Genomic DNA, 6,956 nt, shown 5'->3' with positions numbered 1-6,956 from the left:
GTGTGTGCATGCCAGAAATAGGCCCTGCAGATGCCTCGACCCAAGCGTTCACCACCAGGACAAGTTTGTTAATCATGAGAGTGTTGCTTCCTACCACCCTGTTCCAGCCCCACATCGCTACACAGAAGCTCGTACAGACACAGGTTGTCCGTAAAACCATGAATGAAATGCATCCCCTGGTCCTCAGAAATGCCAGCTTTGGTGCAATAGCTGTAGACCGTGCAGACACCCTAGGGGGTTGTTCAGCCATTTACCCAAACTGAGCGCACTCACTTGAACATATTTGCTCACTCCAGTCCCCGTGGAAATTTTGGAAGATAACAGAGTGGAGTGGAAGCCAGCCCAATTTGTTTGTTGGAAGGGCTCCCTTATCAGTGTGTTGAAATAGCTAACAGGCAGGCTCTAATAAGTAGGCTCTGGAACCAGGGATTCAAGCTGGATGAAAATCATCTGCCTCCTCTTCAGGACAGTCAAATCTGAACAGCACATAAAAGGCACTGCTTTGAGATCCAACAGATAAAAGAAAGAATATACTTTGTCTTCCTTGGCCAAAAGTTTCCCTCTCATGCTGTTGCACAATATGCTATGCTCAGAGAATATGCGCTCATATGCTATCTGGGCACATCTCTAAACTTTCTTACCATTTTTAATTTCACTTTTTTAATTTTTAATTTTTATTGTTCTTTTAAAGAAGGTTCTAGCTGTGATGGCTGAGGAGAAAGCCTCATCTGGAAAGAGAGGTGTTGCCATGGCTCACATGCAGCCTGCGTGTAGAAATTCAATTTGCAAACAGCTGCAGAGGTTTGAAACATTTGTGCCCTGCTGTTCTCCTCTCAAGCTGTTTATTGTGGTCCCTGGGGCATTGATTACTACCCCCTAGCTCTCCCAGCTGTTTGCCGGTGTGCTCCCTAACCCACTTCAAGCAAAACCAGCTGAGATAGTTCAAACAGTCTGAATAGGTGCTATGAGCTAACTCGGTTGCTTGTGCCTGAAGTGGGTGAGGGAGCACTCAAACAAATTGCTTTGTTAGCAGAACTGAGGGGAGGGGTAAAGCACAGTAACATCTTGAGCTGTTCCAGCTGGATCCAGAAGAGGACATCTGTCCATAGCCTAGGAAACATAGAGACAAGTCCATGGAGAACCTGGAACAAAAACTGTGCCATAAAACTGTGATAACATACATCAGCTAGTGATCTTACCCAGCAGCAATGACAAATGTGAGAACATTCATCTGTCCGGGTGATGCATTAGAACTCAAATAGCTAATGATTATTTAAATGAAAATAATGGTAAGTAATTCCTCAGGTAGAGGAGGAAGGAGGAGACGCCTGATCTATATAGCTTAGTGAATGATAGATTCTTCTTCATCATTTGAAGTATGTCATAGCTTCCTCTCAGAACACAGCCATTATTATTTGTAGTTTCATGCTTTTAGCCAACAGGGATCATTGTGTCCTTCCACCTTTTGCACAATATAGGCCACGACAGTTTGTGCCAAGTTTAGGCTATACTGAAAGGGAAATAAGACATCCAAGAAACTTAAGTGGTCGCAATTTTAATATCTGTAGAGCCTACCATGAGTTACACGACTGAAGATCCTTTACATCAGTTTGACTACACCCTTTTTCACCACAGCATCCAAATGCCTTTGAGGAACGTGTTAAGTGATGTGGCTAATATCTGCCATTCTTTCATTTCATTCTCAAAGGGAGAGCTGCGTAGGCAGCAAATGGTTGTTTTTTATTTTAGGATTTTTATTTTAAAGTGTTGATGCTATTCTATGTTTACAATAAAGAAGGTAATCTAAAGAAGTAGAAGGTGTTGAAGTTTTGATAACCCTTAACTCCTGTGAGACTAATTCAACAGCAACAGGGCAGCCCTCAAGAAACTTGTCAGATAACTGAAATAGTGAGCCTGAGCTCAGCTATGAAAAGTCGGTGTGGAAGAGGAGGATGGTTTTAATGCACTTGCACTAGCTTTGTGTTATTAAGATGAACTGCACATTGTGTTCTAAACCATGCATCTTAAAAGCTGATAGTGTCATATCCAGATATATCACATTGCTATTTTGGAGAAGGGGTAATGGAAACCCAGCTTCAGTTACATATGCAATCTGCCAGGAGGAGACAGGGTTCCTAAACAAAATGCATGCAAAAGCTCAGAGTCCAGGGACACTGCCAAATTAATTAACAAGTTAACTAATTGTGTTTGCCTACCCTCAAATAAACGAAGCTACAAATAAGATTTTCTTTGCTTACATAACCTCTCCCCCTTCTTGAGATCAGCTTAAGTCAGCTCTTCTTCACTGCTGATCTGATCTGTAAAAGCACTAGGCTAACGTGGTGGTACTGATAAGACCTAAGATCTAAAGGATGACACTGCTGGCGCTTAAGTTCACATTGCCTGAACAGCTTTCCTTCGGGCTATATGTTTGTGATGAATTCTAGTTGAAGGGATAGTTGTGTTGACCCCATCACTACTTTTTTAGTGGAAACCTTCACAGAGGCCCCCCAAGAACTTTCTCCTGCACCCCACAGCTACGTCTGTAGTATCTTGAATCAAGTAACGTAAGGGTGAGAGAGCACTATCAGCACATCCCCAAAAGGTTCTGTTCTATCCAGCCATCATCCTCCATCCAGAATAATTTCAGCTGTGTATTTTTTAAAAGGCACTTCGAAATCTAAAACTTCAATCTCTAAATGAATGGCTGGTCAGCATTGTTCCTCTAGACCTTGATTTTGGGCAAGTAGCAGAGAACTGTTATCAGATCATATTCTGTGAATTGTTTTTGAGTTAGATAAACCACACCCTCTCATTTTGTTCATCTGATTAGCCAAAAACTGTGCTTACATATTGGTCACAAGTACATAATTGCAGTATGCACTTGTTTTTTTTCTAACTAGCAAAAATGACAACAACATGAAAAAAGACTCACTTCAGAAGCTCAAAAAGTAACAGCACGAAAGGTCTTTAATCCTCTGATCATCTCAGACATGAGGCCAGTTTAAGGGCAGCTGTTATGCAGTTGTCATCATACAATCACTAGGAAAGGTCACCAAGTAATGGTGTTCACACACTAGAAATCACAGAAGTATTACTCAATCACTGGGAAGTAAATTGCTGGAGAGTCTAAGCTTTTCCCTCAGCTGCAGCCAAAGAAAAAGAAAAAAGAAAAAAAAAAAAAGAAGCAGCAGCAAAGGGCAGAAAACCAAGGAGCAAAGAGGGGTGAAGCAGCAAAGGGTGGGGGGTAACAGCAACACAGCACAAATTATTCTTACAAAGATGTATCTGTAGAGCATTCATTAATCTATTGTATATTCTTTACACCTACATAGGCCTTTAGCCGCTACTTCTAAGACCATCTGTAATTTAAAGCACACGAATAGTCCCACTAAAAACAAAATTATCCATATCCCTAAACTTGTACACCATGTAAGTAACTGGAAATTGGGGCCTAAACAAGCTTTAATTTTTACCAGACAGTTGACCTGAATATATTGTGACAAAAAGCCACAAGCTGCTTGTGTATAAACAGAACAAAAAGTACTTGCTGTCTTTAAATTATATTGGGGTCTTCTGTTACGACAAGTTAAAAGAGAGTCCGTGGTTTGGTTGAAGGGGGACAGAGTTGTACCTCTTTTGTAGAACAGGTGACTTATGTCTGAGTGCCCTTCCCAGTGGCTGCGGGATCCTTTAATCGCCCCATAGGCAGATGGGGCAACATTGCCATTTCTAACACCCGCCTGCTCAGAAGAGGTTTTTGTGCCCCAGGTAGAATTTTTCTGTGCTTCTCAGGTTTCTAGTACATCTTCTATTTATGCTTTATTTCATGCTAGGGTTGAACAGAATCGGAACCCAGTATTCCCATTGAGATTACATTCTCAGCCATGGCTTTATCGACCGCTTCCTACCTTCCTCTTTGTATAAACCACTCTAGATTTACTACTGGTGTATTTTCTTAAACTGTGCACAGTGATTTCCTACCTCTCTTTCCCGAATGGCTACTGTTAATTTAGATCTACTCGGAAACATTTTGGATTCTATCTAATCTATTTTCTATTTATACCACATTCATCACCATGGTAGCTGAATGCCTTAGAAAGTCTCTTTGAGGTAGAGGCTACGCAAAGCTTATTTTAAACCACACCAATTCTTTGCCTTTAAAATCGAGTTCTAACAACTTCAGTTTACCCCAGCTGAGAAATTACCCTTCTGCTCTTTGCAAGTAACAGTCTGAAACTTGAAACCAGTCCAGCATGACCTGGAACCCAGTTTTAGCTGGGAATATCAACCACAGTAACTCTGACAACTATTTTAATAATATCCTTTTATTTAGTTAGCTTTCTTACTCTAAGAGAAATGTTATGCTACAACATTCATAGTTAATGAAAGCAGTAGTTCATCAAACTCAAGTAAAGCAAGCAGACTTTGAGTAAATTCTTGTGTTCACTTTTGTATCTTTTCATGTCTACCTTGAAATCTGGTTATTAACTCTGGTAAAACTCTGAATATGTATGTGTATATGTATAAACACAATATGTATGACAAAACTGCATTACATGCTTTTAAAAACTAATACAACATTTTGTTCCATATACTCAACTTACTTTATGATGCAGCATCATGGAGCTTGCCAAATATCACACCTCTATCTTTAGAAATAATACACCAGAAGCTATGGTTTTACATCAGGGGATTTTACCTCAGCACTTCTGAAGAAACTTGGAAAACAAGAGGTCTAGCCAGTACCCAGGGAAGGTCTGAACTACTCTATTCATCCCTATCTTCCTAAACAATGCCAGTGATACACTTACAAATTGCAAATTTCAGGGGAAAAAAGAAGACTGCCCATATTGAACATGGGAATAGCGTGAAGTCAGCTGTATTTTTCTAGTTCCTATATTAATTATAGTGTTCACCCCCAAATTCCATCTTTGAGTTTTCAGTTTGGTATTCTTGGGGAAAAAAAGCTTGTATTATCTCTCTGATAGTTGCAGATAATCCTTATCTGCTAGACAACAGATGCATTACAGCCAGTTCCCAAAACGGCAATTCTGCCTAGACGGACACACACACTAAAAAGATGGATTCAAACTCCCTCATGGGAACACCAGGATGCAAACAATAACCCAGCTCTGTGCTATATAGAACCACCCCCACTAGGAGAAGTGCATCAGTCAAAAGCAACTACAGAAATATGTGCAAAACTTCCTCTCTGAGAGTTTCCACCCTTAAAATTGCCGGCAGGTTCAACTAACCCACGATTACACTAGCATGGAAACTGCCAATCTCATCTCCCGTGCACTGAATAGAATATTTTCTCTTCTTACTGAGTCATTACAATATCAATCAAATGTAGTTTTTTCCATGTAGTTTTTATCAAAACTCAAATATGCTCGTGTTTCGTGGTTTGGTGAGTTTCCCACAACATTCTGCTCACAAAGCACAGATCTGTCTGTCACAGCAATGCCATATGAGACCTCATCTGAGGCCCAGAAGAGCTGTTGCTAATACAGAACCGATTTCTTCATAAAGACCATGAAGCAAACAAGAGATCACAATGGTCTGATGAGAGCCAATCTCAACATCCTCCAGCCCAGCCTACCTCCGCAGACATGTCAGTTAGACTAGTTTGGACAGGCAAATCGGTTTGTTGTTTGGTTTTTTTTTTTCAATACATCAAATGAGTCAACACATCAACAAAGCAGCAACATATTTTTCCAGTTACTAAATGCATTTGTTACTCAGCCAAACCAGAGATATCAAGAAGCCTCTCTGTGGAGACGAAGTCTTTGGTTCACCGAGTCACCACAAGAACCCTCAAGCACAACACAAACATCATTTTGATCTGATCAGGCTTTACAAAAATATTTATTATAGCTATATATAGCTGTCCAAAATCATGAAGATCCAAGATGCAGGTGACAGGACCTACCCAAGAGGTACCTTTAAAAGCAGCACACCATTCCTCATCTCCTAACCCCCTGCTGTTTTTATGAAATATCTTTCCAAGTCTGTGTTTAACTTTCCCAAGCAGCAGAACTGTTTTTTTTAAAAAAGGCTTTTGGGGAAAATCTTGTGAATACTTCAGGTTGCAACAAGTCACGCACCAGAAGGGCTCTGAGGCTGGTACTGGCCACACAGTACTTTGAGGTGGAAGCCCAGCCTTCCACAAAGGCCAGAGGCTAATTCTCTTCAGTAGTATGAAAACATTAGAACGTACTTTTTCTGACAACAGAGGAATGGGTCATTTCCTCCAACAAAGGCCTTTCTACAAAAAGATTCACAAAAACTGGAGCTGGACCTTACTTCTACCTTAAGCAAATAAATTTGGGGGGGCAGTTACTGATGAAAGCTGATTAAGAATCCCAAAAATCTCTAGTTGGACTTAACTCAGAGCAAGTACTCTTCCATTTAGCAGTAAAAATGCAGATTAAGGGGTGTTGTTTTGACTTGCAGTTCACAGATCCAACATCCAACAGCTGCCACCTACTGCAGAGCACTCATAACTATGGTAGTTCTGTTGACAACTGTCCATTGGTTTACCCTTTTTTGCTTTTGTACCTCAAACACCATAAAGATTTATGCCCACCTTATTTTTCTGTTATACAAGCCCAGTCACCACCAAAACTTAGCGTGTGTCTACGTGAGATATCAAAGGAAACCCATCTTCCCAAACTAGTGTTTTCATCTTCTGCTACATGGAAAAATCTAATTTTCTCAAATACTGTCTCCTCTCACACCTCCCATATCTCCACTAATGCTTCCATGCATTCAGCTCCATTTTTTTCTTGGGTTGCTATACACATCAACTAACAGACAAACTAGGATGTTTCCATAAATGATAGAATTTTGCTAATGAATTATGAAATGTTTTGGTACTAATTCTGTATAAAGCCCAAACGCCCTGGTTCAGGTCTCCTATATCTTAACTTCAGCATTTGTGAAAACAGAGA

The sequence above is a fragment of the Cygnus atratus genome, chromosome 2, assembly GCF_013377495.2.
Source record: "Cygnus atratus isolate AKBS03 ecotype Queensland, Australia chromosome 2, CAtr_DNAZoo_HiC_assembly, whole genome shotgun sequence".
In the NCBI taxonomy this organism is placed as follows: Eukaryota; Metazoa; Chordata; class Aves; order Anseriformes; family Anatidae; genus Cygnus; species Cygnus atratus.
This window is presented reverse-complemented; position numbering follows the sequence as displayed.